The sequence below is a fragment of the Peromyscus eremicus genome, unplaced genomic scaffold (assembly GCF_949786415.1).
Source record: "Peromyscus eremicus unplaced genomic scaffold, PerEre_H2_v1 PerEre#2#unplaced_120, whole genome shotgun sequence".
Classification (NCBI taxonomy): domain Eukaryota; kingdom Metazoa; phylum Chordata; class Mammalia; order Rodentia; family Cricetidae; genus Peromyscus; species Peromyscus eremicus.
Window position 1 is genome coordinate 290,531 of NW_026734359.1, and position 12,461 is coordinate 302,991.

Sequence of the window (12,461 nt, forward strand, 5' to 3'; positions counted from 1 at the left end):
TGCATACATGAATAAAACCTTATAATTTGGGCACAGGAGGACTATAGGATGGCTTTATGTGAACACATTAGTAGAATTATCCATTTATTATTGTGTACATAATGCAATGTAAATTATCTCTGTGTTTTAGCTGAAGGATGTATGTGTAATATTGACTGATGAAAATGGAATGATTGTTACTTTGTGTTTAGGCAAAAGTATGGATGCCAACTCTATGCACTTCTGGTTCAAAAAAATAGTTACTCTCACTTTCACCACACTCAGTGAGTATTTTATCTGTTCATGGGAATACCAAAACAGTGTACAAACTTTGTTAAATTCACACCCATGTTAATTACTTTAGTCAGAGCTTTAACAAGTTATTTCGAGAAAGTAAACTAATTCCAAAGTTTATTTTTGTATCATTGCTTCAGGTGATCCCACAGCATCATGGGCCAGAAGCCAGGGTGGAGAGCCTTATATTACAGGATTGTGGATGTTTAGAAATACATTATCTACTCTCCCAGAAAACTGGCTTCAGACAGAAAAAGATGGAACTAAAGGTATATAAAATATCTAATCTATTCTGCTAGTGATCCCTCTATATTATTTTGCCTCCTCATCTAAAACTCTCACAAACACAGCAAGCCATGAACCAAGTGGGAATGTTTACACATTCTCTCCATCTTAAATGGATAATATGTTTCTAGAACTCTTTTCTTAACTGTTTGAAAATGAAATACCAAAAAAAAGATATGAAGTTTACAGTTATAACTGTTGGTCAATTATATGGACATTTTTTTGCAACTTGAGAGTTTTCTAATGTAGGATAAGATTATCATTCTTGTAATAATAAAATTAAAAAAATGTTTTCCCTGATGATAGTGTAAGAAAGTTTGTGTTTGGGGTTTATGGAAGTCTGAAAATTTACAGTGGTTTAAGAAAACTAGAGAAACTGTAATTGGGTTAAATCACCTGAATTTTATAGAAAGTAGGAAAAATCCTTCAGTATTTATTTGGACTGTTATAAAATTTCAGTATTACAATTTGTTAAATATCCATTTAAAAAGTCTCATATTTAAAGTTAACACATATTGGATATCAACTTTTTAGAGGAAATGTAAACAATTTATAAACTTTTATTTAACAATTAAGTATTTAATCAGATCATTTACTGTCATTTTTGCTTGTCAATTTTCATTTATGTAAAATGTATATTTAACATAGAATTGTGTGGTATACACATATATGCACTTGTTATTTCTCACACACAAATATATGTATATATATATTATTTCACATACTATAATTTCAGTTACATTTTTTATAATTTAATTTAATTTTACATATCAGCCATGGATTCCCTTGCTCTCCCGCCTCCTGACCTCCCCCCCCACCTTTCTCCAAGCCCATCCCCCATTCCCATCTCCTCCAGGTCAAAGACTCTCCTAAGGATTGAGTTCAACCTGGTAGATTCAGTCCAGGCAGGTCCAGTCCCCTCCTCCCAGGCTGAGCCAAGCGATCCTGCATAAGCCCCAGGTTCCAAACAGCCAGCTCATGCACTGAGTACAGGACCCGGTCCCACTGCCTGGATGCCTCCCAAACAGATCAGGCCAATCAACTGTCTCACACACTCAGAGGGCCTGATCCAGTTGGTGACCCCTCAGCCATTGGTTCATATTTCTGTGTTTCCATTCGTTTGGCTATTTGTCTCTGTGCTTTATCCAACCTTGGTCTCAGCAATTCTCGCTCATATAAACCCTCCTCTTTCTCGCTAATTGGACTCCCAGAGATCCACCTGGGGCCTAGTCATGGATCTCTGCATCCAGATCCCTCAGTAGTTGGATGAGGTTTCTAGCACAACAATTAGGGTGTTTGGCCATCTCATCACCAGAGTAGGTCAGTTCGGGCTGTCTCTGGACCATTGCCAGCAGTCTATTGTGGGGGTATCTTTGTGGATTTCTGTGGGCCTCTCTAGCACTTTGCTTCTTCCTATTCTCATGTGGTCTTTATTTACCATGGTCTCTTATTCCTTGTTCTCCCTCTCTTTTCTTGATCCAGCTGGGATCTCCCGCTCCCCCAAGCTCTCTTTCCCTCGACCCTCGACCTTCATTTCCCCCACTCATGTCCAGATTGTTCGTGTAGATCTCATCCATTTCGCCATCATTGGGTGATCCCTGTGTCTTTCTTGGGGTCCTGTTTGCCAGGTAGCCTTCCAGTCTAGTCATCCTTGTTCCACATCTGGTATCCTCCTGTGAGTGAGTACATACCATGTTTGTCTTTCTGAGTCTGGGTTACCTCACTCAGGATGATTTTTTCTAGATCCATCCATTTGCCTGCAAACCTCATGATGTCATTGTTTTTCTCTGCTGAGTAGTATTCCATTGTGTATACGTACCACATTTTGTTTATCCATTCTTCAGTTGAAGGGCATCTAGGTTGTTTCCAGGTTCTGGCTATTACAAACAATGCTGATATGAACATAGCTGAGCAAGTGCTCTTGTGGTATGATTGGGCATTCCTTGGGTATATGCCCAAGAGTGGTATAGCTGGATCTTGGGGGAGATTGATTCCCAAATTTCTAAGAAAGCACCATATTGATTTCCAAAGTGGTTGTACAAGTTTGCATTCCCACTAGCAGTGTTGGAGAGGTCCCCTAGCTCCACATCCTCTCCTTCATAAGGTGTCTTCCTTGTTTTTGATCTTAGCCATCCTGACAGGAGTAAGGTGGTATCTCAGAGTCATTGGGAAGGCCTCCCTTCTCCAAGACCCCGGCAGACCTTTCAATGTCCTCGAGTTGTTAATTTTTATCAGATGAGAATTTTTATATCATTTAACTGATTTCTAGTGTTCAATATGTACATTTTGAATTTTAGACTGCTATCAGGTGAGAATTTTCATTTTATTTGTCTGATTTTTTTGTGTTCATTATACATATTTTTGGTGTTATACCTCTATCAGGTGAGAATTTTTGTTTTGTTTATATGATTTCTTGTGTTCACTATGTATATTTTGGATATGAGACCTTTATCATGCAGGAATTTTTGTTTTAGTTATGTGATTTCTTGTGCTCAATTGGTATATTTTTATATTAGTCCTTTATCAGAACAGAATTTTTGTTTTAGTTTATTTCTTATATTCAATAAGTATATTTTTTCATATTAGACCTTTATCTCATGAGGATTTTGTTTCCTTTTTCTGATTTCTTTTACTCAATATGTGTATTTTGGATACTAGACTTTTATCAGATGAGAATTTTCCTTTTATTTATCTGATATCTTGTATTCAATATGTATATTTTGAATATTACACCTTTATGAGATGAGAATTTTTGTTTTATATACTCTTGTGTTCTTGTGTTCAGTATGTATGTTTTGGATATTAGACTTTCATGAGATAATAATTTTTGTTTTAATTAATTTACTCTTAGTATGTTTTTTATAAAAGACCTTTACTAGATGAGAATTTTTGTTTTATTTATCTGATTTCTTATGTTCAATATATATATTTTGGATATTAGACTTTTATCAGATGAGAAATTTTGTTTTAAATATACATATTGAACACAAGAAATCATATAAATATAACAAAAATTCTCATCTGACAGAGGTTTAATATTGAAAATATGCATAATTAACAAAAAAATCAGACAAATAAAATGAAAATTCTCATCTGAATAATTTCTAATATCAAAATATACATACTGAACAAAAGAAATTAATTAGAACAAAAATTATCATCTAATAATTTTTTGTGTTTTCAATATGTATATTTTGGATATTAGACATTTGTTAGGTGAGAATTTTTGTTTTATTTACTTTCCTGTGTTTACTATGTATATTTTCAATATTAGACTTTTATCAGATGAGAATTTTTGTTTTATTTATCTAATAATATCAATATGTATATTTTGGATATAAGACCTTTATCAGGTGAGAATTTTTGTTTTATTGATCTGATTTTGTCTGTTCAACATCGATATTTTGGATATTAAAACTTTAACAGATGAGAATTGTCACTTTATTTACCTGATTTCTTGTTTTCAATTGATATATTTTTTATATAAGAACTTTATCAGAATAGAATTTTTGTTTTATTTTATTTCTTGTGTTCAATAAATATATTTTTCATATTAGACCTTAATCACTCAATAATTTTGTTTTGTTTTTCTGATTTCTTGTGTTCTATATGTATATTTTGTATGTTAAACCTTTATGAGGTGAAAAGCTTTGTTTTATTGATCTGATTTCTTGTTTCAATATGTATATTTGCATAATAGACCTTTAGCAGATGAGAATTTTTGTTTGTTTATATGATTTCTTGCATTCCATAGGTATATTTGTGATATTTGACCTTTATCAGATCAGAATTTTTGTTTTATTCATCTAATTATGTTCCCCATGCATATTTTTAATATTAGACCTTTATCAGATGAGAATTTTTCTTTTATTTATTTTCTTGTGTACAGTATGTGTATTTTATTTTTTAGACCTTTATCAGGTGAGAATTTTTGTTTTATTTATGTGATTTCTCGAGGTTTTTATATATATTTTGGATATTACACTTTTGTCATGTGAGAATTTTTTTGTTTTAATTTCTTGTGTTCAGTATGTACATTTTGGAATATTAGACCATTAACAGATGAGAAAATTTATTTTTCTAAATATTTTCAATATGCGTATTTTGATATTAGACCTTATGAGATGAGAATTTTTGTTCTCTTTTATGATTTCTTGTGTTCAATATGTATATTTTTGATATTAGAGCTTAATAATATCTGATTTTGTCTTTTATTTAATTTCTTGTGTTAAGTATGTATATTTTAGAAATCACCACATCATCAGGTGAGAATTTTTGTTTTATTTAATTTCTTGTATTCATTATGTATATTTTTGATATTAGACCTTTATCAGATAAGACTTTTTGTTTTGTATATTTGATTTCTTACATTCATTTTGCATATTTTGGATATTAGTTCTTTATTAAGTGAGAATTTTTGTTTTATTTAATTTCTTTTGTTGAATGTGAATATTTTTGATATTAGATCCTAATCAGGTGAGAATTTTGTTTTATTTATCTAGTGTCCTGTGTTTAAAATGTATATTTTAAATATTAGACATTTATCAGATGAGAATTTTTTATTTGTCTAATTTCTTGTGTTCAATATGCATATTGTGCATATTAGACATTTATTAGAGGAGAAATTTTGTTTAATTCATCTAATTTTTTATGGTACCTATATATATACATATATATATATATATATATATGTATATATATATAATATTAGACCTTTATCAGGGGAGAATTTTAGTTCTTTGTCAGTTGAGAATTTTTATTTAATTAATATAATCTGTTCAGTATGCATATTTTGGATATTAGATTTTAATCAGATGAGAATTTATTTATTTATTTAAATATATTTAATATGTATATTTTTGATATTAGACATTTATTAGGTGATAATTTTTGTTATAGTAGTCTGATACCTTATGCTCAGCATATATATTTGGATATTAGACATTTATCTGATGAGACTTTTTGTTTTATTTTTCTGATTTCTTGGGATAAAACATATATTTGGATGTTAGACCTTTATCAGAATAAAATTTTTGATTTTTTTTATTTCTTAGTTTCATTATGTATATTTTGGATATTCGAATTCTATCAGATGAGAGGTTTTGTTATATTTATTTGATTTCTTAGGTTCAATATGTAAATTTTGGATATAGACATTTTTTAGGTAAAAATGTTTCTTTTATTTATTTTGTTCAATATGTGTAGATGTAACCAACTGTCTTTTTAAATAAGAAACACAGAACCAATGCAAAGAAGAAAGCCAAGAAGTCAGAGCTAAGAGCTAAAACCTTACCCTTCCTCCTGCAGAGGTCCTACCTCTCCGAAACAAAGCTACTTCCTGTGTTAAAGTCTTTATATAGACTTTTTGTTCTGCCTTCTCATTGGTTGAAAACCCAACCACATGACCGGCTCATCACTGCCTGTCTGTATAGACCTCCAGGTCTTCTATGGTTGGTATTGTGATTAAAGGCATGTGTATCCAATGCTGGCTGTATTCCTGAACACACAGAGACTTACCTAGCTCTGCCTACCAAGTGCTGGGATTAAAGGCATGCACCACCACCACCTGGCTTTCGTATGGCTTGCTATTAAGCTCTGACCACTGGGCAACTTTATTTATTAACATACAAATAATATTTTAGTACAAAATAAAATATCACCATATTTCCCCTTTTCTATTTTAATAAAAAGAAAAAAGGAAAAAGCTTATAACTAACATAAGAAAAACTATATACAAAAGTACAATAACTATATACAATACATACAAGTAATAAATATCTAAACAATGTCTAGTCCATTTGTATTTGACAAATTCAGAGAAAATAATTCCATTATGTATCCTATTGTGTCTAATTCACTTTCTATCCTAATTAATCTTCAACTGTAACTAACTAATCTTCATCTCCCTCAGAGACCCAAAAAGGAAATAATATTAGCTAACAAAAATAAAAACAGGAAGTACATGCAAGCAACTTCCAAAAAATTGTGAGTTGACAGAAACAGCCAGCTGCCTGGACAGTCACCTGAGGTTTCTCCGCAGTGCTGGGGCATCATCATCAGCCTATAGGCTTAGCATATCTGAGAGACTCATTTGTGAAGTAGGCTTAGCATATCTGACAGACTCATTTGTGAAGTAGGATGGACACAAGGTCAACAGTTCAACATCACATTGGGTGCGAGCAGTCTATATACCAGAAACACCTGAATTCCACTAGTGTCATGTCATGATTCAGGATTTTAAATTTTGGAAATTGTTGATTTTTTTTAATTCTGCTGTCCATTCTTCTTGGCTATGTGTGTATGTGGCTTCATCTCAGCATCCTGTTCTTCTCCACATCCCTCTACTAAATGCCATTCTACTATTAAGAGGCATGAGCTTACTCTTCAAGAATAACTGTTTCAGCTGCTGTTCCATTGCACATCAGAAGCCATCGGCCCACTGCCTGTTCAGCTGCCTTCGAAGAAAAGAGCACAGTACCTTTTCTGGATTGTGAAGGCCACTTCAGGGATGGTGCCATATTATCCTGTCCTCAGAAGATGCCTTTTGGTAAAGCCATAACCACACTTGATTTAGAAAAATCAGTACTCCTTTGTTTCGTGTCCTGTCTGTCCTGTTTGTCAGCAGTTGATTCGGGGATACTTTGTTGTCCAGTGGCTATTTTTTGCCACAATGAAAGTTATCCCTAATTGTATTTTTTTTCAGTGCCCATATTTTCTCTGAAGTAGATTGGTACTGCCAGGAGCTGACATGTCTCATAGTCATAACAAAAAAGAAAAATTTTCTATGTTATTAAAATATTTTAAATGCCATATTCTGTAGATCTCTGAAGTATTTGAAGATGACCTGTCTATCTAAAATATATCTGCTCAATCTTGAAAACATATCTAATTTGACTACAAGTTTTATTATAATGTCTAACTACTAACTTTCACGTCTTTATATCCTAATAGTTGATAATAATAACATTCAAGGATCAGAAAATTGTATTGCATTGTTAAATGAATGTTATAAATACAGTAAGAAATATACAAATATGTATACATTTGATATTAGACTTTTATAAGTTGAATTTTATTTATTTAATTTCTTATGTTCAATAACTGTATGTTTGATATTTGATATTTATCACATAAAAATTTTGTTTTCTTTTATGATTTCTTGTGTTCAATATGTATATTTTTGATATTACACCTTTTAGCAGATGAGAACTTTTGCTTTATTTACCTATGTTTAATATGTATAATTTTAGTATTAAACTTTTATTAGATTAGAATTCTTCTTTTCTTTAGTTTTTTTGTGCTCAATAATGATATTGTTGATATTAGACCTTTATCAGATGAGAATTTTTGTATTATTTATCTAATTTCTTGTGTTCAATAAGTATATTTTTGATATTTGACCTCTACAAGATAAGAATTTTTGTTTTATTGAACTTTTTGTGTTCAATATGTTTATTTTGGATATTAGAATTTTCTCAGTGAAAATTTTTTGTTTTATTTATTTTCTTGTGTAATATAAATACACTTTTAATATTTGACCTTTATCAGATGACAATTTTCATTTTATTTATCTGATTTTTGATGTTCAGTGTGTTTTTTTGGTTATTAGACTGTTAGCATTTGAGAATTTTTGTTTCATTTTCTTGTCATCAATGTGTATATTTTGGATATTAGAACTTTACCGGCAGAGAATTTTTCTTTTATTTAATTTTTGTGTTTGATAAGTATATTTTTGATATTTGACTTTTATCACATGAGAATTTTGTCCTGTTTATGATTTCCTGTGTTCAGTATGTACATTTTGGATATTAGACCTTTTTCAGATGAGAATTTTTGTTTTGTTCATCTGAATTCTTGTGTTCAATGTATATTTTTATATTTGACCTATATCAGATGAGAATTTTTATTTTATTTAATTTCTTGTGTTCAACAAGAATATTTTAGTTATTAGACTTTTATCAGACAAGAATTTTTGTTTTATTGGAATTTTTGTGTTTAATATGTATATTTTGGATAATAGACTTTTATCAGATAAAAATTTCTATTTTATTTAATCTCCTATGTTCAATATATGTTATAGTTATTAGATTTTTTTCAGAGGAGAATTTTTTTCATTTACCTAATTATGTTCTATACATATATATTTTTTTATTTTATAATTTGATTTAATTTTACATATCAGCCATGGATTTCCCTGTCCTTCCCTCTCCCTCCCCCACCTTCCTCCTATCCCATCCCCCATTCCCATCTCCTCCAGGGCAAAGCCTCCCCTGAGGACTGAGATCAACCTGGTAGACTCAGTCCAGGCAGGTCCAGTCCCCTCCTCCCACCCCGAGCCAAGCGACCCTGCATAGGCCCCAGGTTTCAAACAGCCAACTCATGTAATGAGCACAGGACCCAGTCCCACTGCCTGGATGCCTCCCAAACAGACCAAGCCAATCAACTGTCTCACCCATTCAGAGGCCCTGATCCAGTTGGGGACCACTCAGCCATGGGTTCATAATTCATGTGCTGTGGGATGTTCTGTATGGCAAATGTGTTGCTAATTAGTCAATAAATAAAACACTGATTGGCCATTGGCTAGGCAGGAAGTGTAGGCGGGACAAGGAGGAGAATAAAGCTGGGAAGTAGAAGGCTGAGTCAGAGAGACACTGCCAGCCGCCATGATGAAAAACAGCATGTGAAGACGCCGGTAAGCCATGAGCCATGTGGCAAGGTATAGATTAATGGAAATGGATTAATTTAAGCTGTAAGAACAGTTAGCAAGAAGCCTGCCACGGCCATACAGTTTGTAAGCAATATAAGTCTCTGTGTTTACTTGGTCAGGTCTGAGTGGCTGTGGGACTGGCAGGTGATAGAGATTTGTCCTGACTGTGGGCCAGGCAGGAAAACTCTGGCTACAAGTTCTGTACACCAGGCTGGCCTGGAACTCACAAATCCTCCTGATTCTGGCTCCCAAGTCCACAGATTAATGTGGGTGAACATTCCTGGCTTTTTTGTTTTTATATTATTGAATGATGGGCCTGGGATGTAGGTTTTTGTAAATGTCAAGCATATGCTGTTGTACTGAGCTCCACATATAACTTGAATTTTAAAATTTGACACAGGTTATCATTCTATTTCTCTATTTGGAATGTATTCATGATATTAACATTCTTGCGCCTTCTGAGTCACTGCATTGCAGGTGCATGAACTTCCTCCTGCCTGTTACATTTGTTTTGATTTTGAAATGAATATGAATATTTTATCTGAATGCATGGATATGCACCATGTGGGTACCTGATCCTCACAGTGATCAAAAGATGGTCTCAGTAACCCTGAACTTGGAATAATGGATACATGTGTTTCTTCATGTAAGTACTGGCAATTGAGCTCACTTCTATGCAAGACCAGCAAGAGCTCTTTACTAGCTTGCCATCTCTATTGCCCTGTGTTGATTATTTATGATCAACATTTATGTGGCTAATGGTTTCATCTTTCCCTTTATAATTATTTAAACATGCACTACGTTTTAGTAAATTTTTACTTATGTTATAGTTTGAATTGTGGCACTTCAGGATTTTTGAGGAATACAGAACTAAAGTAAATGCATAACTCTTTGTAGGAACTTCAGTAAAAACTTCTTAGTTCTTTCTTTCTTGTTCTGCTTATTTTTTGCTTGGGAGACAGGGTCTTAACATGTACTATAGGCTTTCCTAGGCCTGATTGCATAGACTAGGCTGGGATTCAACTCAGACACAGATATACCCGCCTCTGCCTTCTGAGTCCTGCTGTTAAAGGCATGAGCCAATACACCCAGTTTGCCCATCTTATTTTTCCTTATAGTTAGTAATTGTTGATACAATTTCTCTCGTGTGTACTCTGTACTGTTGATTTGTTTCCTTGTCTCTCTCTATTTGTTAATAAGCATTTCTCTTGCAAGGTGATATCCCATTCAAAGGGTACAGAAATGACAGAAGTGATCCTCTTATTCAGTTTTCTTGTAAAGGGACTTGTTGATTACATATAATTTGTATGTCATGAAGTAAGTGTGGGGAGCTTCAGAATTATATGACTATACTCTCAAAGAACTATACATTTACAATGATGTAAGTATTATGGTTTCTCTTGTACACATGTATGGGATATTTTAGAATGCAGTGACCTATGATGATGTTCATGTCGACTTCCCTTGGGAAGAGTGGACTTTACTGGATCCTTCCCAGAAGAATCTCTACAAAGATGTGATGCTGGAAACCTACAGGAACCTCACTATTATAGGTAAGATAGAGTTTTCTTCACATATTAAAATGAGAGGACAACTGTTTTTAGTTTTTGGATGCTCCTCTGTAATTTGATTGAGAAAGAATATTAGGTGAATAAATCAGTCATATTCTAAGTTTCACTGAAGGTAGAAACATAAATTTTGGACAGTTTTAAAGAAAATAACATATATTTTCTGGTACGTTATTTTAGGATACAATTGGGAAGACCATAATACTGAAGAACATCTTCAAAGTTCTAGAGGAGATGAAAGGTTATTTTCTTGTGCAAGTTGATACAAATGTGCCTCTGAAGAAATTAAATTGTGTCCTGGAAGTTTTAACCAAAAGCAACAGTGTAAATAACACAGATTAAAGTACATTAATGATTATTAAATTTTCAGAAAACCATATATCTCTACTTTAAGTTGTTGAAATAGATTCACAAAGCATTCTTAAAAAAAAAGACAAGGGAACAATGTGTTAAAGATCTTTCATATCCCAGTACTCTTCAAATGTATGAAAAAGAACATACTGGAGAGAAACCCTATGAATATAATCAATGTGGTAAAGCTTTTGAATTTCAAAGCCATCTTCAAGAACATAAAAGAAAGCATACTGGAGAGAAACCCTATGAAACCCTATGAAGGAGACAGTTCTGAAGAGGCAAGGACCAAGGAGTGTTTTTTTAGGAAACATTTCTACTAGAAATATGAGAGCAGATATACCTAAGGATATTCTGGGTACAAATGCATGACCAAGAAACTTCAAATTTCATTTAGAATCCTTTGTGTTGTAGGATATAAAACTAGCCCCCTATACTGAATGTTATGGTGACCCCTGAGACAGTCACATCCTCTCCTGATACACTATCCTGATTTTTTCTGATTGTATTAAAAAAACAAAAACTCTCAAGTGATTTAACCTCTTAAAAAATCATTTACACTTAAAATATGGAATGAAATAGGATTTTTACCCACCATTTAAAAATGTTTATAGAGCTACTAAAAAGCTCACATTTACAAATAGTTGGTTAAAATATTTCTCTGGATTGTACAAGTAGCGAGGTGGGGATACTGACAGACATAATGGATGGTTTGTCAGACTTGGCTTCTTTCTCTTCTACTTCAGAGACTGGACTCTGTTTTTCAGTGTCTCCATTTTCTGCTGGCAGATCTGGAGTTGTTGGTCAGCCACTTTAGCCTGTTGCCTTTTCCTTTCCTCTTCCCTTTTGTTTGCACTCTTCTGTGTGATCCTTTATCCTTTCCCATGGCCTTTTCCAGTGTTGCATCCACCTTGGCAGGGGCAGGCTTGGAAAACAATCTCATGGAGCATCACTTGGACTCTGACTTCAGCATTCCTTCTCTTGGGCAATGATTGTGGTGTCACTGGGTAGGAGGAATGTGTGATGTTGAACCTGTCATGGTGCTGCACTGCCTTAGCTGCCACCACATGAACTGCAGGGCCAGTGGGAGAACTGATCCAAGAGTTTTCTAAACCCAAATCTCCACAAAATGAGTGGAAAATACAAAGAATACAAATAGGAGAGGAACTGACACTAAAAGTCTTTAAAAGATGGTTGACCATTTAATCCAAGCCACAAGAGTGAGTTTATCTCCAATGTGGTAAATAGGCAGCAATTGGAGCACAATAAATCACATG

The 12,461-nt window shown here is 33.2% G+C and overlaps 2 protein-coding genes across 3 annotated transcripts in view; one reads left to right on the top strand and one right to left on the bottom strand.

Annotated features, from left to right (window-relative positions):
- Positions 1–12,461, bottom strand: part of LOC131901605 (uncharacterized) — a 270,045-nt gene that overhangs the window by 66,007 nt on the left and 191,577 nt on the right. The window lies entirely within an intron of this gene.
- LOC131901608 (KRAB domain-containing protein 5-like) overlaps positions 10,279–12,461 on the top strand; it is a 34,662-nt gene continuing 32,479 nt past the window's right edge. The window contains exons 1-2 of one of the 2 annotated variants that reach the window (XM_059252713.1): positions 10,279–10,818; positions 11,014–11,074. The gene's annotated coding sequence lies outside the window, so the exon portion shown is untranslated. Of the gene's footprint in view, positions 11,075–12,461 lie in introns of both variants that reach the window. The other variant, XM_059252714.1, reaches the window with a different exon arrangement.